Source organism: Borostomias antarcticus (assembly GCF_949987555.1).
Source record: "Borostomias antarcticus genome assembly, chromosome: 3".
Taxonomy (NCBI): domain Eukaryota; kingdom Metazoa; phylum Chordata; class Actinopteri; order Stomiiformes; family Stomiidae; genus Borostomias; species Borostomias antarcticus.
This window is the reverse complement of record NC_140236.1, coordinates 19,693,308-19,715,711: the sequence shown is the minus strand read 5'-3', so window position 1 is coordinate 19,715,711 and position 22,404 is coordinate 19,693,308. Positions and strand designations below refer to the sequence as shown.

Sequence of the window (22,404 nt, the reverse complement as noted above, 5' to 3'; positions counted from 1 at the left end):
CGGAACGAGACTTCCAGATTCAGAGTATTTGTTGCCAACTGAGTCGCAGAAATTCGCACAGCTTTCCAACCCTCTCAATGGAGATATGTTGAGACTGCAAGCAATCCAGCTGACGTTGCCTCCAGGGGTGCAAAAGCAGCCGCGTTTCTTAAGAACGCAACGTGGTTGTTAGGACCTCACTTTCTCCTTCAATCTGAGAGTGAGTGGCCTGTCAATCCTGATGTTCATCAACTTCCATCTGATGACCCAGAGGTCAGGAAAGATGCTGTAGTAAATGCTGTACAGGCCAGTGAGGAGGTTAATGCAGTGACACGCATGATCCAGCACTTCAGCTCTTGGACCCGTTTGAAAAGGTCTGTGGCTTGGATCTTGAGATTTAAGACATGGCTTTCATCTCTGTGCCAGTAGAGGAGACAATTGATCATGGTTCATGCACAGTCTGTCTTGGATGTGGAGCAACGACAACGTTTGTTGGAGAAAGAAATGGAAATTTTCAAGAGGAAAACCGTTTCAAACTGTCTATCAGTGGAAGAGTTGAAGGGGGCAGAGCTGGAGATCATCAAGTTCAGCCAAAGGGAAAGATATCCAGAGGAATTATCCAGGTTGCAAGAAGGCAAAAGTGTAAAGGCACATAGCCACATATACATGCTCTGTCCACTGTTAGAAGATGGTGTTATGAGGGTTGGCGGACGGCTCAGAAGGTCATCTACAGGTGTGGGAACACAAGAATGTAACTTGACCCGCGGTATTCTAACAGGCGCTTTACGGCATTCCGCACCACCGCTCGCACGCCCATAGGGGCGCAGTAATACTACTCATTGACCCATTGCTGTAGCTCATCTCGCACATTAGATGAGCCTACCGTTCTCAAACTCCTTGTTCTCTGTCTGGTTGTAATTTAATTATTACGAACAAAGCCTATCTATTTATAGTTTCTATCTCTGTAACTGTCGCCGGGTCTATATCTGTTAACTGTCGGGACAAGTAGAAGTTTAATACAGTAGGCTAACTGAGTGTTCTCATATGGAACATGGCATCAGGACGAGTAAGATGGCTAACGGAGCTGACCAGAGATGTGTTTGAAATGGTTCACTCACTCCCTATTCCCTATGTAGTGCTACCATGGATGTATTGAGTGCGACTCATAGTGAACTACATGGGGAATGATTTAACAGTTTTGGTACACTACATGGAATGTCACTGCGTAAGATATTCATGACTCAAACAAGCAGACGCGCCGATAACTGATGGCAGCAGGTTGAAATATCAGGTAGTATTCAGGTTCCATGTTTAGTTGATTGATAAATCCCATATAAATGGTTGGAATTCTAATGATGTGCAAGTGTGATTTTTTTAACTTTAGTGCTGTCTCCTTATAGCAGGCTGTGAAGCTGCACGATAAGACCGTGATAGCAAGTTAGCTCAAGACAGCAGCTTCATAATATTAACGGTAGCTGTCGGTGGCTAAAAAGCAGATCGCTAACTTTACAACGATGATTCCTGTAGCTATTTTGATTTTGATGCTATTAGTTCAACTTCTGTTTCTCGGGCAGGAACGGAGACGAACTCGCATTAGCAGCAAAGCAGCTACAGGAATGATCTTAACATTAGCAGCTGCTTTAGCCACTGATAGCTACCGTCTTCACTTCTCCTACGGTAAAACATGTACCAGTTAGCTAACAACTATGTGAACTCAAACTCCTTGTTCTCTGTCTGGTTGTAATTTTAATTATTACGAACAAAGCCCATCTATCTATAGTATCTATCTCTAACTGTCGTCGGGTCTGTATCTGTTAACTCATATGGAACAAGGTATCGGGACAAGTAGAGGTTTAATACAGTAGGCTAACTAGCTAGCTAGCAGAGTGTTCTCATATGGAACATGGCATCAGGACGAGTAAGCTAGCTAACGGGGCTGACTAGAGATTTGTTTGAAATGGTTCACTCGCTCCCTATTCCCTATGTAGTGTTACCCATAGTGAACTACAAAGGGAATAATTGCTTCAGATATTCATGGAATGTACACACCAGTTAGCTAGCAACTACGTGGACACAGGCTGATCTACTATACGGAATTGGACCGAGGAGTGTTCTCATATGGAACTAGGCTAACAGTTGTTTCAAGACCAGTAGTAACGTTTGTGGTTTCATTTTTGTCCTTCTCTTGGCTATTCTTGTTGGGGTGAATTGACCAGCTGTTTCAAATCGCCGGACGAGATGCCCGCTTCTATGACTGGATCTACACAGCAAACAAGCAGTGCGTCATGAAGACCGACGACTTGCTACATTAGGCTACCTCCTGGAATACGCCACTTAAGGTCTTTCATATTGAAATTATCTTGATGGTCTGGGGAGTTGCGAGACGTGTTAAGGGATCAGAATCAGTTGTGATCCTTGACAGTAGGCTACCAGCCTGCGCTGCGCTCAGCACAAAGTTGGATGAATGGATGGACTTATTGGAATCCTGGAAAATGTTTATTGCGCTCTAAAATCATGAAAGCATAAATGTAAAAATGCAGCAACAGAAGTAGTCTAGATGAGATGGTGGTTTAAATGAATGGCAACATGTAGCCTAGAGGAAAACATAAATTGAGACTGGTGATAATGCTGATAATCTACAGTAGCTAGGGCCTACCTCTGGCTGAGTTTATGGTTACAACCATTCATCTCTTACACATGGGCCTATACAATACTTGCACAATCTACTTTGGACGTTAAATCCATCCATCTATCAATCAAACTAACGAATTCAATCCAACACCTGTGGCCGGTCATGGCAAAGCACCCGCTTCCGTAGGCTACCCCACGATCCAGGGCTAGGAAACCGGTCCATCCAGTTTATTTGAATATAAAAGAATTTGGCGGGGGGGGTTACAATAGTCTAGTCCAGGTTCGCTGGCGAGTGGCGAGCTAGTCAGATATGGCGCATGCATGTGTGGACATTGTAGGCCTATAACCTAAAGAATAAAAGTAGGCTACGTTCAACATTCATTGGAGTGGTCCAGTTGGATAGGCTAGTCTAATCTAAATAAATTGAGGACCTGTATTTTCAGTGTTTGCTGGTAGCGAATGCCACAGACAGACAGGGAGGAAATCTATTTGTTTCATTGTTTCATTGTTTGTGCTCTGTATGCACAAGATAGTTAATGTTCGGATATAATTGGCAGTAGGGCGGGGAAAAACCCTATGAAAGGCCAAGATCAGAAGGGATTTGAAGATGTAATTGGTCATTTCAAATGGGCCTACTTTATCTTTTGATGCCTATTTGAATGGACTGCATCGATCAATGCAATGACTTAACATGTTTTTCAGTTTTACCCTTTTCATCAAAAAAACATCATTTTTACAACCATGTCTCATTGATTGGTAAGGCATTTAGAGCTGTTAGTCTATTAGCCTGCTTATTCGGACTCAGAGGATGGCATAACTGTTTATTGAGAAACAATTGATAGGCAGGCTGGGCTATATAAAGAAATACCACAATGCATGTAGTCTAGATATATTACATTATGTTTAGGCTATAGCCTACACTTTATGGTAGACTGCCCTCTCACAATGCAGGTATTTTGGTGGGGGTATTCTTCTGTGGACACTGCGAGGGGCGCCGCCGGTGGCTGTTTGGACGCCAGAGCGCGCAGCTCTTCAGCCAACTGGAGAATGTCGCGTCTGGAGAGGCTCTGCATCTATCCACCAGTCCCCAGCGAGTCCAAGCTCCCCCAATGAATAATACTTATTTATAATAGCCTACATAGCGCAAAACTGTGCATATAATAGGCTGTAGCCAGCGCGAAACTGCGCATTCCCTATAGCCGTTCATTGAATGGCTGGCGGCCGGTATAAATACATAAAAACATACACAATATTTTTTTATTTGAATGATCTTGAATATATATATATATATTCAAGATCATTCAAATAACAAAATATTGTGTATATTGTGCATGTGAACGCACTCACTGTCAAACCTGCCGCTATCTATGCACAAGATAGTTAATGTCCGGATATGATTGGCAATGAGTGATCTTTACTCATGGCGACTATGTCAATTTTGTATGGATCCACAAGTCGATCAAGCTTATTTTTTCTTTGTATCGTGCTGAAGCCATATAGCCTAAGCGCTCAGACTTGGCTACATTAGCTGGTGCCCCGTCTTCAAATTTACTTCCGGGGTTTACGAGTAGCCTATAGTTGAATGCGTTCCAGAAACAAAACGCAAAACCCCCACGTTCACCACATCTTTACTAACAAATATATTTACAATACTGTTATTTTGCGCATTTGACCTAACAGCCACCACGTCTTGACCCGACGTCAGTTAACGAGATAGATAGGCTACTGTAGGCCTAGATATAGGTGTTCGTAATAATTAAATTACATCCAGATGGAGAAAACATGTGTTTGAGAACAAGGTAATAATAACAATTAAACGTTATTTGTATAGCACCTTTCATACAGATAAATTCAGCTCAAAGTGCTTCACAACAGAGCATTTAAATTAAAGAATGTGAAATTTAATGATGCTTCATTCGTAGACTATAGGAGAAAAACACTGAGCCCAGCCTGCTAAATCTACTCAAAGACGCCACCTGGCGGTGGTGCATCACTAAAACGAAATAACACCTGTGAAATCCCACGAGATTTCCAACGGGATTTCCCTGCCAAATACCGCGAAGGTGAAATGCTGCAGCATGTGACATTTCTAACTTCCCACATCTGTATGCCTGCAGAAGCAAAACATCCTGTGATATTGCCCAAGGATTTACATATTTCAGTCTGCTTCTAAGACACATCCATCAAGAGGTGGGACACGGTGGGCAAAATCATGTGTTATCCAAGCTGCGTGAAAAATATTGGATCACAGGTGCTAGTACAGCCATAAGGGGAGTGCTATCAAAGTGCATCGTCTGTTGACGTTTGAATGCTCAGCCAGCGTCTCAGCAAATGGCCGACTTACCTCTTGAAAGGATTACTCCAGATGAGCCACCGTTTACTTTTGTTGGAGTGGACTATTTCGGACCTTTCGAGGTGAGAAGTAGAAGGAGTGTCGTCAAAAGGTATGGGATAATTTTTACCTGCATGGCCATACGAGCAATCCATCTTGAAGTGGCACCCTCGCTGGACACGGACTCTTTCAAAATGCCCTCAGACGCTTTATAGCGAGACGCGGTCAAGTCCAGGAGCTGCCCTCTGACAATGGGACACATTTTATTGGAGCAGAGCGTGAATTGAGAGGAGCCATTGAGCAGTGGAATCAGTCACGTATTAATGAGGTTCTCCTCCAGAAAGGAATAAAATGGACTTTTAACCCCCCCACTGGCTCGCATCATGGTGGATCCTGGGAGAGGTTGATTCGATCAGTTCGGAAAGTCCTCAATTCCACTTTGAATGTACAACGTTTGGACGAAGAGGGCCTTCAAACCATTTTTTGTGAGGTAGAATCCATCATCAATGGCCGTCCAATTACAAAGGCATCCACGGACCCACATGACCTGGAAGCTTTGAAGCCGAACCATCTATTGCTTTTAAAGACTTCACCGTCTCTGCCACCAGGAGTCTTTGAGGACGCTGACTTGTATGCTCAAAGGCGATGGAAACAGGTTCAGTACATGTCGGACCTATTCTGGAAAAGGTGGGTCAAAGAATACTTGCCTCAACTGCAAGAGCGTCAGAGATGGTCAGGAGTGAAGCGAAACCTCATCCCTGGAGATATTGTGCTCATAGTGGACAACACAGCACCTCGTAACTCATGGCTCATGGGAAGAGTCCTGCAGACCTTTCCAGACAGGAGGTGCTTTGTGCGTCAGGTGCGCATAAAAACGAAGACCAGCAGCCTGGATCGGCCGATAACCAAGGTGTGCCTGCTCCAGGAAGCCGAAGCTGGATGATGAGCGGCTGGTGCACTTTGGGAAGTTCGATTTCTACATTTTAACTTTGAATTTACTTACTAGGCATACAGCTTGAATTGACTCACTTCTCTCGTTTACAGGTTTTGTCCAGCAGGAGGACGCAATGGGAACTCTTTGTCCATTCGTGCACTTGATGTTGTAGTGCTTTACTTGCTTCGTGTCTCTTAACTTTGTGTAATTATTATGTAATAACCTAATAATTAGGGGCTGGCGTGTAAGAGCCATGAATGGATTTATAGGGAATTATAATGAAGTGAGAATTTATTATTGTATGCTTGTTTATATTATGGTTATTTTGTTATTTGTTATTCTTTATATTGCAGTGATTGATAGAATTAATTGGGTCAACTGGGGGCGGTTTTCTCAATCCACTCAGCTCTAGCTGATTATATACTTCTGTTCACCTGCTGTTTGGGAGGAAAGAGGGAAGGAAGTAGGTCGCTGTACTTTTTGTTGACCGCAAGTTTATTAGGTTTCTGATCGCTGTGATTACTTTGATTTCTGCACGTCATATTGAGTTTATTATTTGGTGCTTAGTAATAAAACTTAAAAACGCATATTTTTGATCTTAGCGAATCTTCTTGTTCAGCGCGTCAACTAGTTTAGCAACAGACCTATCTCAGCCTCTCAGCGACTTTTTACTTTGTCTCCAGTAGTCGCTACAGTACCCGTTAAGCAGATGTAATGTAATAGTTATACACATAGCCTACCGTAATTTGCACAGACAGACGGGCGTACTTTACTGATAGTTTTTTTTCAGCTACAACCTGAGTGTGGAACTCGCCAGTGTGATGCAGCGGGACCTGCAGGACCTCCACGAGCGGTTTCCGTCGATGAAGATCACTATCTACCTCATCAACGAGAGACGCAAGTGGACAAGAGGATCCCTGTCAAGCCGGCGAGACTCAATAAAGCTTGGAAATTCGTGAACAATGTGATGGTCACATTTATTAGGGAACTCGGCGGCAACAGTGTTGGGCATCCTCAAATAAAACATGACAACTCCGATTTATTTGAGCCTGATGGATGTCATTTATCCACTTTGGGTAATGACCTTTTTTTAAGAAACATCTCACGGTCCCTTGAAGCCACAATCTGGAGTGGGTGAAGTTGCTTTGGCCTACACCTCCTCTGGATTTCAAGTACAACAAACTAAGCATTATTTTTTAATAAAAACAGCTCAAATAAATCAGTGTTATTTTTATGTGATGATGAACATACTGCTGTTGCTCCTTTTTTTGTTACTTTAGTATACATAGGCTAAGTACATGTTTGTACCAAGACATATTTGTTGCCATCACATTGTTCATTAATTTCACTGTTCTTCCTCATCCTCTTCCCACCCACCCCCCTCCTCCTCTCCCTCCTCTCATCCTTCCCAGCCAAACCACCCAGTAGGTCTGTTCTGTGCTCTCCTATATCCTATTGTGGATGTAGCTGTCCCAGTGGGGTCTACACTATCTGTCAGTTCTATGTGCTCCATGGCCATGAGTCCCCACATAATTGTTTACTTTTAATTATCTTTTTTTTCCCATTATAAATAAATACTTAAAACTATCAGCTCGTCTGTCTGTGCAAATTACAGTAGGCTATGTGTATAATAACTATTACATTACATCTGCTAAACGGGTACATATTGCAGTGTTTACAAGCGAATTCTGTGAAACTTTGGGAGATGGTACAGAGCCCCTCTGGGGTCACCTAGGAGAAGAAAAAAAAAAGAAGAGTAATCCGTGCGCACAGTTTAGTAAACTGTGGCCTCAGATTCATAAACTGTGCGCACAGTTTAGTAAACTGTGGCCTCAGATTCATAAACTGTGCACACGGTTTAGTAAACTGTGGCCTCAGATTCATAAACTGTGCGCACGGTTTAGTAAACTGTGGCCTCAGATTCATAAACTGTGCGCACGGTTTAGTAAACTGTGGCCTCAGATTCATAAACTGTGCGCACGGTTTAGTAAACTGTGGCCTCAGATTCATAAACTGTGCGCACGGTTTAGTAAACTGTGGCCTCAGATTCATAAACCGTGCCCTGCCCTCATAATCACTCCGCACTTGCGTAAACTGGTCTCGCCTTCATTTCCCTGTATTCAACTCATGGATGTATTATATAAACTGGATACAGCCACTCCATTCACTGGCCGCTATCAACAATGAAGCCCTATTGAACCGCGCCATCTTGGCAAAATTTGTAGTCATTTGACTATTTCCGGTTACTTTTGACTTGCGCAGTTGTGCTTTTCTGGCCTTCCGGTTACTTTTGACTTGCGCAGTTGAGCTTCTCTGGCCGACGCGCGTCCACGAAAAAGTTCACATTTCTCTGAAATGTAGACGCACGTTCCCGGCTCTCCCCGCTTTGATTTAGCAATGAAAACCGGCTTGCATATTAACCTGTTTTTGTCAAATATATCAATTGGAGAAATTATTTTTTGATCCTGGCATCTTAGTTTTAACAGGTTAAATATAATTTAACATGTTTTGTTTGCTAGTAGATGGTATTCATTCCGTTCGCGATAACGTTATTGCAGCCAGGCTAAATTCCTCCAGGGAGCCAGTGACCGGCGAGTTGAAGAGCTTCACTCCCCGCCAGCAGGAGCTCTGGCCGCGGCTACCGCATCTCGGAAAACCCGCTGAGTTCGTGGCTGCTATTTCACACTCGCCCTTGATCAATCCCAATACCGATCCATGGTAATAATGAATCAATCGTTCAGATCAGATCGGCAGTGCTGCATGCATGTTACAACATCATTGTTAGCTTTATTAACATAACCATAGCCTACATTTATCTCTCTAACGTTAGGCTATCCATCACACCAGTCGGCCATTCGATAGCTGGAAGCGGTGAACGCCAACGTTGACTGAAAACACCCAAACTCAGTGTATCGTTTCATCTTCATGCTACACATCAACTCCTTTACATTGTATGTGAATAAATTCCTGTTATTCTAAAAATATCCCATTTCTGTCCATTCTTGGAAAAGGCTAATAATTGCTGTCAAAAGATCACTCCAGTTTATCACCGTATCCCACTACCATTTCAACTATGCACAGGAGGTTGTCTTGTGGTCATTTTCATTAAAAAATGATTAGCCTGATCAGTTTGTTGTATGTATTAAGCCCTTTTTGAGCGTTTTGTGTGTGTGCATTGTTAAGTGTAAGCTTATGCAGCCTACTCCAAACTTTAATGGTTACAGCAGTCTGAAACTGTGAAAGTCTTCATGTAGGCCTAGTTGTTATTTCCAAGTCTCCAATAGTTTAAGAAAATTTGGTCTTATATTTAGATGTTGTGTATATTCCTCGATTATTTGTATGCTGTGTTGTCCCGTCTGAGTTTGTCCTGTTCGTGATTGGTCTCGTGTTCCCACTCGATAGGCTTGCACCTTGACGTTGGTGAGTGGGCTTTAAACCAAGACGGGCCTTTGTATGTGTATGTGTGTATGTATGTGGTTTGTGTTTTGTGTGTCATATTCTATTATTGAAATGTAATAACAGAAACAGTGTGCCTCCTCTTATCCTCACAGCTCAAGCCATTTTTAGGAGACCAGTTCACACCTCAACCAGACCTGCTGCTGTTTAGGACCTGCTTTAAGCCCTTTTTTGTGGTGTCCGTTTTCTGTGTTCTGTGTCAAGTAAGCCAACCCACCTTCAATGCAGTGTAGCCTCCACATTTGAATGGTTACAGCAGTCTTGTCGTCTACAAGCAACAGTCTCTGGCTTTGCATGGCAATTTATGTAGTATCATCCGAGTTCTACAAATGCTGTACTTTTTTGTACTGTAAGTAACCCCTCAATTATTCAATTTTACTGGGGAGCAGTGACCATAGCCTACTTGCCAACCCTCCTGACTTCCGCGGGAGATTCATAAATTTGAACTAGGTTGTGTAGTAGATAGGCTACAATAAATTAGGACAGATGCACATTTACTGAACAGCACAGACAAAAGTCGGACATTAAAAACAATTGCTCCATACACACATATATATATATATAATGTTTCACATTTCGTTTTAATGCTTTTAATGTCTAATTTGTAATGCTTTTAATGCCCCCCCCCCCCCCCCCCGCAATTTGGTTTGGAAATGCTCCCTATTTCTGAGGTCCCAAGGTTGGTGAGTATGGCAAGCTATAAGCTATTAATACAAGCATACCGCTCAAAAAGGGCTTAATACATACAACAAACTGATCAGGCTAATCATTTTTTTATGAAAATGACCACAAGACAACCTCCTGTGCATAGTTGAAATGGTAGTGGGATACGGTGATAAACTGGAGTGATCATTTGACAGCAATTATTAGCCTTTTCCAGGAATGGACAGAAATGGGATATTTTTAGAATAACAGGAATTTATTCACATACAATGTAAAGGAGTTGATGTGTAGCATGAAGATGAAACGATACACTGAGTTTGGGTGTTTTCAGTCAACGTTGGCGTTCACCGCTTCCAGCTATCGAATGGCCGACTGGTGTGATGGATAGCCTAACGTTAGAGAGATAAATGTAGGCTATGGTTATGTTAATAAAGCTAACAATGATGTTGTAACATGCATGCAGCACTGCCGATCTGATCTGAACGATTGATTCATTATTACCATGGATCGGTATTGGGATTGATCAAGGGCGAGTGTGAAATAGCAGCCACGAACTCAGCGGGTTTTCCGAGATGCGGTAGCCGCGGCCAGAGCTCCTGCTGGCGGGGAGTGAAGCTCTTCAACTCGCCTGTCACTGGCTCCCTGGAGGAATTTAGCCTGGCTGCAATAACGTTATCGCGAACGGAATGAATACCATCTACTAGCAAACAAAACATGTTCAATTATATTTAACTTGTCAAAACTAAGATGCCAGGATCAAAAAATAATTTCTCCAATTGATATATTTGACAAAAACAGGTTAATATGCAAGCCGGTTTTCATTGCTAAATCAAAGCGGGGAGAGCCGGGAACGCGCGTCTACATTTCAGAGAAATGTGAACTTTTTCGTGGACGCGCGTCGGCCAGAGAAGCTCAACTGCGCAAGTCAAAAGTAACCGGAAATAGCCAAGTGACTACAAATCTAGCCAAGATGGCGCGGTTCAATAGGCCTTCACTTTAGATTTCGATTCCTGGGGGCTTGATTCAACTGCAGCTGATAGCCTGGACCGCAATGGGTAAGCCAACTTCTTTGATAGTGATATAAGTTAGATATTAAGCTTTGTGCTTTTATAATTTCCACGTTTTACTGTGCATTGTTTGTGTTTTTCATGCAAAAACCTCAGCGTTGCCAGCCACCCGTCCGGCACGATAGCCTACATAGCTTTCATCGGCGGTGTAGTCAGTTATGGGTTGCGCTGTTCTATTGTGCTTCAGTTCTTATGTTATACCGTTATTATAGTTCTTGAATTGATTGTTTGGGTCTGCTGTAGGCGCGTGGCAGATTGCACAGGGGGCCCATATGTTTTAAATAATTTCAACATTTTAGGATTTAAAATGTAGGCCTACCCTACCCCCTCCCAAATATGTGACTGAATCGCATATGCGCATCCACTGCGCGCTCGTACCTAGTTAGGTTTGGTATCGTTTGCAAGCATACAAATAAGGCTTTGCCGTGATATCAAGCATGCAATGACTTGAAATAGCCAGCTCTTGTCAGTGCCACAATAAACACCAAGCCAAACCTTAGAAGTGTGTGCATATGTCACATGACTGCCAGCGCGATTGTCATGAAACGCAACCTAGTTTGATGCCTTGTCCATTTCGAGGTAATAGATTGGCCATCCAAACTGGGGGCGTTCATTATGAGCCGCTTGATAGTAGCCTGAGGCAGAGCCTACTAAATCCAGTATTTGCAGTGATTTGCTTTGTCTTAGTGGGAGTTTGGTGGTAGTCGGCTACACTTAAGACTACTGTAGCCTATAAAATAATGGAGTTATAAGTTATTTATGGGGGGGGTCATTTGGAGACCAGTTGTTTTTAATTAATTTTAAACTGTGCCCAATGGTAGAATTTGCCAATACACTGATACATGTCATGGGGAAAGACTTTGTCTTCACAAAGCCTCATGTAGTGGAAATCGGTAGTATTGTATTGCCAGGTGTCATATTCAGGAGGTAAAACACAGTTTGGGTACTTGGGTCCCTGGAGTCTCCATTCAAGGCAGAACCGCCTAGTCCTATCAATACCAAAATCTTTGTTGAGTGTACTGTATGTGCTTTGTGATATTAATATTATTATCTTCTTTGAGTATCTTCTAGTACATGTTGAGATATTGAAGAACTGATTCAATATATATATATATATATATATATATATATATATATATATATAGGGTAAGGTAATATATATGTGTACTTTATATATGTGTATTATCTTCAGGTAAAATGTATACCTGTAGTTCCTGTACTTGTGGAATAACACTTATTTAAACCCCCCCAAGTTAGATTTGATTTATTGCAGCATGAATAAGCATTGTTCATCTTCCCTCTTCTTTGTGCTTCTCTCTAGGCAATATTTGAGTGAAAAGCTGGACGAATCAACTCCCTCCACCCTAAGTTCTCATCAGCAGTCTTTTTTCATCCTCCTATGGATAAGCTGGAGTTAATACAACTATACTTTAACCTGGAACCGAACTACAAGGACATTGTTCATATTTTGAGCACAAAACACAGGATTGTTCTCAGCTTGAAAACCCTCAAACGAATCCTGAAGAAGAATGGACTGTTTCGTCGACATTTTGACAGCTTAACAGAAACGCTACAGTTCATAAGGGAGGAGCTCCAAGGCTCAGGGTCTCTGCATGGGTACAGGTGGATGTTCACTAAATGCAAAGAAAGGGGGTTGCGTGTACGGAAAGAAGATGTCCGCTTAATTCTCTCCACTCTTGACCCAGAGGGCACAACACTCAGAAGAAAAAGAAGATTGAGCAGACGAGCATACTTTGCCAAAGGGCCCAATTTTGTATGGCATGTTGATTCTTATGACAAATTGAAGCCTTTCGGTATATGCATCAATGGAGCTATAGACGGATTCTCCCGAAGAATGTTATGGTTGAATGCATATTGTACCAGCAGTGACCCCAAAGTTATAGGAGGTTATTACCTGGAGACAGTAGAGGAGCTTGGTGGATGCTCCCGTATCCTGAGGGCAGATATGGGAACAGAAAACAGTACGATCCGGGATATACAACGTTACCTACGTCGCAATGATGATGATGCTCATGGTGGTAACAAAAGCTTTATATATGGTAAAAGCACGAGCAATCAAAGAATAGAGAGCTGGTGGGGCTTTCTTCGTAAAGAGTGTGTGGAGTTTTGGCTCCAACATCTTCACAGACTCAAAGATGAAGGTCAGTTTGATGGTGACTTCTTGGACAAGAACCTTATCTTATTCTGCTTCCTTGGTTTGATTCAGGTAAGTGGCATCAACAATGGATGGTGTAGACATGTATAGCCTAAAATACTCTAACCAACAGGCCTATGATTATACTTTAATAAAAGGCCTAAACTTTTCCCAGTAATCCATCAATTTTGTAATTTGATTTGGTATTACTCTGATCATGTCCGCAGGATGAATTGGATTCAGTTAAGGAGACCTGGAACAGCCATCTGATTCGTCCATCAAGGAATGAGCTTGTTCCCCACGGTCGCCCGGATGTCATGTATACCATACCTGAATTGTATGGCACAGGCGATTATCTGTGTCAAGTGTCGGAGGAAAATCGTACCAACTGTGAAGGCGACTGTATCCACCGCCATGACATAGCTTGTGATGAGGACGTTTTCACCCTGTGCACCCACATAATGGCACAAAACAATCTCCATGTTCCTGTGGATGCATTCATGGCAATTGACCTCTACATTTCCTTGAGGGAAGAATTGTCTGCACTTGTAAATGTTGAGTGAGATTCATATGAGGACCATCACCAGGCTCTGGAATACATTCACATGGGCCAGCTCCAAGCAGCCTCTTCATAGACTCAGACTCTTATTATTTTGAAAGGGTGATGGACAAACCTGGGATGTCAGTATCTTGAGTAAAACTACAGAATATAATGCATTTACCTTAGCAGTGGAAATTATCAAATAAATGGCAAAACAAAATTAAAGTCAAAACATTTTTGTTTAATAAATTGACTAATGTGCATGTTATTTGAGAACTCTGATATACTGTTAATATCATAACATGAAAGAAACTCAGGGTAAGCTGAACCTTAGCACTGGAAATAATCAAATAAATGACAAAGAATAATGCCACGTTTTTGTTGAATAATTGACTTGTGCATGTTATTTGAGCACCCTGATATACAGTTAATCAGAACCCTGATATGCTGTTAAACATGAAACTAACCCAGGGTAAACTGAACCCTGGCAGTGGAAATAATAAAATGAATGTACAAAAAATAAATAAAGTCCCCTTTTTTGTTGAATAATTGACTAATGTGCATGCTGTTTGAGGACCCTGATATACTGTTAATAACAAAACATGAAAGAAACTCAGGGTAAGCAGAATTACAGAAAGAGAGAGAATGAAGGTGCCATTCTGCCACAACAACACTGTTTCCTGGGGACCTCCAGAGAAGTGGTGAATTACCTACAGTAGAATAGAGAAGCATAACATGAACTACATGCAGTTGTAGATGTACATACCCAATCATGTACATTGAACTCACACACCTGACACTTACCACTAAATAATGTCCATCACCCACACGTTTGCATCAAGGACGCTGGTGAACTCTTCTGCCAATTCAAGGTATGATCCATAGTTGTTTGGGACTTCTAACACACACCCACATGTGTGGGACTGGGGGCTTCTTGTAAAGGTACTCTTTGGCTCAACAAATCGGATGTGGATTTCCTTGGCAACCAGGAGGTCTGCACCTATCAAAGACAACACAAAATGGTATGGCTGCCACCCATTAGTCAATTAATTGACTGATTAGTATTAGTCAATAAATTTTTACAGCACTGAACAGACTTCAAAGGAACAGGTTAATACTATCAAATAACTGAAACTTTCTTGCAGAATTACCGGTGCAAAATCTGAGAAATTTCCTGAGCCGAGCTTCGCTACAGGTCCTGATGAACTTCTTCAGGAAATCCAGAATCTCCTGTTCTCTTTTGTTGAGGTTCTCATACTGTAGCTTGGCTACAACCTTCCTGCTTGTAGGAGTGAGGCTGGTCATCACTTCATCCATTCCCCCTGGGGGCAGTTTCAGCCCTTTCAACACAGTGCTCCAACAGTCAGCTATATATGCTGGATCCTGCACTATTTCTTTGTGTGCCACTTCAAGTAACGTCTTCCTGACATTCTCCTCGGTGACAAGACGTTTTACATGATGTGCCTCTAGGAAATCCATCCATTCCTCTGTTCCAGAAATTGATTTGAAGTCCTTCATTGCTTGCTCAGAAACGTCCTTTTCTTCAGTGGGAACTGTTTCTAAAAACGTTGAAAACAGGTCATCATCCATGCTTTTTTGTCCAAGACAGTAGAAGAGGAAGGGCTTGGCCAGTACTACAGGGAAATAATTGGCAATGTTGTAGCCTATGACCATAACTTTAGCTACGTTTTCCCATTCATCTGTCATGTCATGTCTTGTCATAGGTATTCTCACAGCGTTTCCGCAAGTGCATTTCATAACAAAGGTCTCCCAGTATTCACTTAAAGCATCACGCAGGACTCCACCAGTGTCTTCTCCCTTCTCTGTGGTACCATTGGGTAGAACCATCGCCACCTCCAAGAGAGTGTCATCAACAGATAGACGACCATCCTTACAGGCAGCATTTAACTCTTCAAACACATTTCCCCTGTGAAGCCTTAGCTTTGTGACCTTGGGAGGTTCAACTGTTGCACTTTCCAGAGGGTATGATATATTATCTAGTGGTAGGGTATCATCCAGACTGATGGTGTCATCCATGAAGGAGTAGCCTATCTGTATTTCCTCATCAACTATAATGGGGTGCCTGCTCCCTGTGGAAGCAGCTGTAGAGGTAGAAGCAGCTGCAGATGGAGGTGAAGAAGCAAGTCTAGGCCGAGAAGCAGTTGCAGGTGGCGATTCAAATCCAGGTAGAAAAGCAGGTAGAGAATCAAACCCTGGTGGAGAAGCAGGAGCAGAACCAAATCCAAGTGGAGAAGTAGGTGGAGAGCCAAATCCAGGTAAAAAAGCAGGTAGAGAATCAAACTCTGGTGGAGAAGCAGGTGAAGAACCAAATCCAGTTGGAGTTGCAGGCGGAGAGGCAGCTGGAGGCGGAGAGGCAGCTGGAGGCGGAGAAACAGCTGCAGGCGGAGAAACAGCTGCAGGCGGAGAAACAGCTGCAGGCGGAGAAGGTGTTCCAGTGTCAGACCTTGCTTTACAAGATAGGTAGACTCTCAACATTTTTACTTTTAGACTTTCATACAGTTGACCCAGACTCAGCAATGGATCAAGCTCCACTTCGGTGAAGTCCCTAATTGTGAAATCAAATTCATTCAAATCACCAAGCTTACTTTTCCCGTGAGGGAAAAAAAGGGCTTTTCCTACTTCAACCAACTCTGCCATTGTGGTGTTCTTTTCTGCTTTTAGGTGTCTAGTGCCGCCTCCTCTTTTCCCTTTCACTTGATTGAAAGAGCCCCCAACTTCTTCAAACAACCCCATTTGGTAAGTGCGCTTCACTTTGGAAGCATTTTTGTTCCCCCACAGTTTTCCAGCGCGATCATCCCCTTCAGTATTTTTGGTTTTGCAGGCCCGTTTTCCAGAATAATCATCTTCAGTGTTTTTAGTGCCCCGTCTTTGTTTTAGTTTGGACATCAACCTTTCTGTAGCTTTGGAGACAGTTGTGGTGGTTCCTTCAAGTGCAGCTACTTCTCTTCTGCAGTACTGCCGAATAGCTATCCGGTCTCCAATCTTGGGTACATAACTCATTAGCTCGTCATCTGTCATCCCATGGACAGCATAGCAGTCAATCTGAAAAACAAAAACATTATGGAACCTGTGCCTCTCACCCTCTTTGCATGCCCTCACCCTCTTTCCAAAGTCTTGTGTGTGTGCCCCAATCCCTTTTCCAGTCTGGAAACTACAATATTCCAACTAGAAATACTGCTTTGTGGATGTATGCCCCGCCAACAAGAGTCAGGTTGTTGTTTAGGCCTACATCCTCTGTCTAGACTCAAAAAAGTATGTAGTGAAGGCTTAATGTATTTTATTAAATGAGTCCCAAGTAGCGAATTGTGAAAACAATTCCTCAAGCCGTTCCTGAAATGTCACATTGACAAGGCCAAAAGTGAGGTCACGGTGACCTTAATCTATACCTCCTTTACAGCTAGCTAACATTGCATACCTTTTCATTGATGAACGTTGAGATAACCCTCTCATCCAACCTCCGTTGCTCACGTAAAAAGGTGATCCACTCTTTATCCAACTCATCCATTCTATCAAAGAATACAATTCAGTGACTAAAAAAGGTATGGCATCATCACTAGCTGTAGATGGACTCAGACCTCTCCTCACCTCAACAATGTATTTGAATACCTACAGTAATAGCCTACTGTAGATTTCTGAGTTACAAAACTGAACAGTAGTGAAAAGTGAATAAACAGAGGGAAAGACAAATGGTGAGGGGTAGGGATGCATCAGCTAAGATGGATGAGATGAGAGGAAGAATCAAAGAAACACACTTCTGACTTACAGAGCGGAAGGCTACTGGCACAAGTTCGCTGGGAACCAATTTCTGGGGAGGAAAAACAGACAAACTGCATAAATGTGGTGGTATGAGTAATGGACAGTTACACTTTCACAAGGTTTCCACTTGAGAATCAATGGACTGTTACACATTTTCTTTAACTTAAAGCATGTGAATGGACTATTTCTTATTTTGTACGATTTAAAGTGAATGTTTCTATTCTGCAATGGTAAATGTGCTGTTCATGTTATGTTACTAACTACTCTATGGTAGAAGCACTGACATTCTGAGAAACTGATTTTAGTTAAACGTTTGTAACTGCACTTTTGGTTTAAAATTGATATGCTATAGTCCAGAAGCTAATTTCAGTTAGTAATGCTGACAAGTAACTGTTGTTTACTATTCAAGTGTTGATTTAAAACATGGTTTGTTGCAGGACTGTTGTTCTTAAAAGAGAGGGATATGTGGTGTAGTCTTAAATGCATGTTTATATCATTCCAGTAGGTGGCAGTAACATATAGCCTACAACACCAGGTTGTATGAATGACATGCGCAGTTGTTGTGGAGGAGTTGAATGAAAGTAAAGGTCTGAAGTTACACTACGCTGCTAGCTGGTCTCCTTACGATACAACAATAAGTAACCATGCAAAAGGTACAGTTAAGTGATCATCAGTTATTTTAACGTTGATTTATAATCCTAGCAACACTAAATTCAATTCCACTCAATTATATTATTCTATTTTCTCCCTATATGCATAACTAAAGTAATCTTAATTTATCCAAAAATATCTAGCCCAGTCTAAGTAGCCTACATGAAATAAACATCTGTGTAGCCTAATGCAATATATTGGTAAAAATGTCTACAGAATTTCAAAATCTCATCTATAAACGTTGCTGCTTGGGAGCTGGTAGCTAGCCAGACAATTGTCCAGACAATTATTCAACAACCTAACACTCAATGTTCTAATTGCAACGTTTGAATATCCTGAGTGAATGCAAATAAGCCTGTACTTAGGTAAATTTATAGCTAACTCCCCATTTTCACTCAAAGTTTAGACTCATAAATCAATGACAGTCTACAACTAGCTACTCTTTTCTCTATGATTTAGAGCACTATACCGTCGGGCTTAGGTATGACATATTTACAGTACCGTAGGCTACAGCTAAGCGTTGGCAGGCTGTCGGCTAACATTATCCTAGGCTAGGCTATCAACACTGCTAAAATGTCAGTGTAGGCTTGCTTCAGATTTCGGTATTCGGTTACAGTAATATAATCCTGGATGAATGTAAATACGTGTAATTTATGTAGGTTATAACATTAGTCTACTTACCAGTTACAACAACGTGAATTTTGGGAAAGTGGGATGCTTACTGTATGAACTTGCCGAACATGAGCCGCGGACGGGCAGGAGTAGGGAGCTCAGTTTACGTCAGGTGCGGAGTGATTATAAATCCGTGCGGAATCTGAGGCCACAGTTTACTAAACCGTGCGCACAGTTTATGAATCTGAGGCCACAGTTTACTAAACCGTGCGCACAGTTTATGAATCTGAGGCCACAGTTTACTAAACCGTGCGCACAGTTTATGAATCTGAGGCCACAGTTTACTAAACCGTGCGCACAGTTTATGAATCTGAGGCCACAGTTTACTAAACCGTGCGCACAGTTTATGAATCTGAGGCCACAGTTTACTAAACCGTGCGCACAGTTTATGAATCTGAGGCCACAGTTTACTAAACCGTGCGCACAGTTTATGAATCTGAGGCCACAGTTTACTAAACCGTGCGCACAGTTTATGAATCTGAGGCCACAGTTTACTAAACCGTGCGCACAGTTTATGAATCTGAGGCCACAGTTTACTAAACTGTGCGCACAGTTTATGAATCTGAGGCCACAGTTTACTAAACTGTGCGCACGGATTACTCTTTTTTTTTTTTCTTCTCCTAGGTGACCCCAGAGGGGCTCCGTAAGATGGACCTTGGAACAAACAACTACATGAAGACATTCAGTTTGCCTGCTGTAACCATTACATTTTGGAGTAGGCTGCATAAGCTTACACTTAACACTGCAAACATTAAACGATCAAAATGGGCTTAATACTATTGACTGATTAATCAAATGTATTAATGAAAATGACCACAGCACAACATCCTATGCATAACAATAATGCATTTCATGTATATAGCGCTTTTCACAAACTCACTCAAAAAAAATTGGGGGTTGGTAATAAAACTTGAGTGATCATTTGACAGAAATGATTTGCCTTTTCCAGAAATGGACAGACGTGATATTTAGTAAATAACTGGAAATAACTTTATTCACATACAAGGAAATGAGTTGATGTTGTGTAGGCATAAAGATGAAATGATAAACTGTCATTCAGCAATTCCACTATAATTAGCCTACTGGTAATACATCTCCGCACTGGCCTGTGAGCCCACCGAGCTCGGTGGGTTAGCCGCGAACTTCATGCCGCAACGAGCGATCTCGTCTCTGGGTGGACAGCTGTTCAACTCGCCTGGGACCAGGTCCCCTGAAGCTATTTCGCCTGGCTGCTCATCGCGCTGTTGTGAACAGAATGAATAATAAGATGCCTGGATAAAATAATATGTTTTCCAACGGATATATTTGACGAAAGTAGACTAATAAGCAAGCCGATTTTCATTGCTAACTCAGAGCGGGGAGAGCCATGAACACGCGTTTACATTTCACATCTGTTCATGGACTACAAGAACGCGTCATTGACTGCGCATGTCAATGTCAATGACGCGTTTTTCTCAAAGATGGCGCGGTCCTATAGGGCTTCACGTTAGTTTTCGAATCCTGGGGGCCTGATCCACACTCGATGCCACTGTGACAAATTTCATTGTCCTCTCTCCTTGACTATACATGATAGTGCCCATGTTATTATCTCCACGGTTGCACGCTGTTACCTCTAGCTACATTCACTAGCTAGACACCACCAGGCTATATGACACCATTCGACTACAAACAATGAAAGCTAGATTTTGTAGGCCAAGCGGAATCCAATGGTGTCCACTTCTTAACAATTGATCAGTTGCAATGACCGCTAGATCAACTCGAAGCCTACCAATTTCATTCCACTAACGTTACTCTAATGTATATGACGAGACGAACATCCGGGTTGAGGCAAAAGGGGAGTTTGTTCGTGTTAGCCAGCTAGCGTTAGTACTATATGCAAAGAAACACAGCATAATTACTTACAGTTTCTGCATGATTTCCACAGACAGTTAGTATTGCTAGATCATTTACAAATAGTTCATCTGAAAATCCTGCATTGTTGGAAAAGCGATGGGGCAAAAAATGGCTAGCACACTGCCAGTGTTTTGCCAATTTCACAAGGAACGTTGCCATCAAAAATAAAATGTATCCACTCAGCTCTTCTGTTCTTTGAACTTGGGAGATGATGTAGCAATCTGTGCTGCTTAGTACATTCAAGACCAGAGCATTTTCCTTGTGAAGACATTACGCGAGCTAGCAGGACCTGCAAATAATGTCAGCCTTTACAGCCAGGTAAACAAATGCAGGTGATTGGAGGTATGCAAATAGGGGCAGGATTATTATAACAGGTCCCTGACTGTGACGTAATTTGACATGGGAGATTTGAACGGTTTGCTGGGACTGACTTTAAAAAAAAAAAAAAAGTTTTATATCAACTGACCACAACAAAATGACTGGGTTGTTTCACTTCATACTTTGTGTGTTATAAGGCTCATCACAGACTCAAATGTATATGCAAAAACAATGAAAAAAGTTAGTTTTGCAAATGAGGACCCCGTTAAAATCATTGAGAAAAGCGCCCCTGGAATTGTTTTGATTTCTAGAAATCAATTTTGAGAGGTGATCTCTTCTAGCATTTTTATGGCCTTTTAAATGAGTAAAGGTGTTCTTTCAGAATATTGCGATGTACATGTAGCTTGGTCTTCCTCCATGTGTGCTCAACTCTTTTACATGTTCTCTTAGGTTGATTTATCTCCTCGTTCCTCCATAGAGCTTTTTGTTTAGCTACAACCTTTTTCAGTTTCATCTGTGCTACAGAGTCAAGGGTGGCACCCAGTTTAACCATCATTAAAGATGGTCACCAAATCATCAACATGTGAAGGCCCCATTTCCGGGGTCGTTACACTATTTGCATTCATTATTATTTTTAAATGATCAGCTGCTACAGAATTCAGATAGCGCTTCTTAACAAAACGCAGAGTGCCAATTACAGCTTGGGGAAGCAATAATACAAATACAGAAATGGTCACAGATGTAAGGTCACTGATAGAAGAACAACAGTTTTGAGACCCTTTTTGATCACAAGGTCAAGGGTGAGGCCTCGGTTGTGAGTGAGTCCAGTAACATATTGAGTCCAAAGGTAAGCCTTTGATGAGACCCTTAAACAAGATAAACACCACTTTATCTCCTGAGACCCTTAAACAAGATAAACACCACTACATCTCCTGAGACCCTTAAACAAGATGAACACCACTATATCTCCTGAGACCCTTAAACAAGATAAACACCACTGCATCTCCTGAGACCCTTAAACAAGATGAACACCACTACATCTCCTGAGACCCTTAAACAAGATGAACACCACTACATCTCCTGAGACCCTTAAACAAGATAAACACCACTACATCTCCTGTCCCAGGAGACCCTCAACAAGATAAACAAGCACAGGACCAGGGATCGGCTCTCAGCCGTTGGCAGGAAGAGGAATGGGTGTGTTTTCTGTCTGTGTAAGGTAATAACTCTGGCCAAATGTTTTCTGGGTAGGAGCCCAAATCTCCACGTGATACACAGACTGAGGATCAGTGGGTAACAAGTGGAACAGAGGCATGAATTAAGAACCACCCAGCG

General features: G+C 42.1%; 1 protein-coding gene across 1 annotated transcript in view; it reads right to left on the bottom strand.

Moving 5' to 3' along the window:
• The window catches only part of klhdc8b (kelch domain containing 8B), a gene marked incomplete at both ends in the record, with an annotated part of 406,850 nt that overhangs the window by 383,538 nt on the left and 908 nt on the right, over positions 1–22,404 (bottom strand). The gene's annotated exons all lie outside the window — the stretch shown is intronic.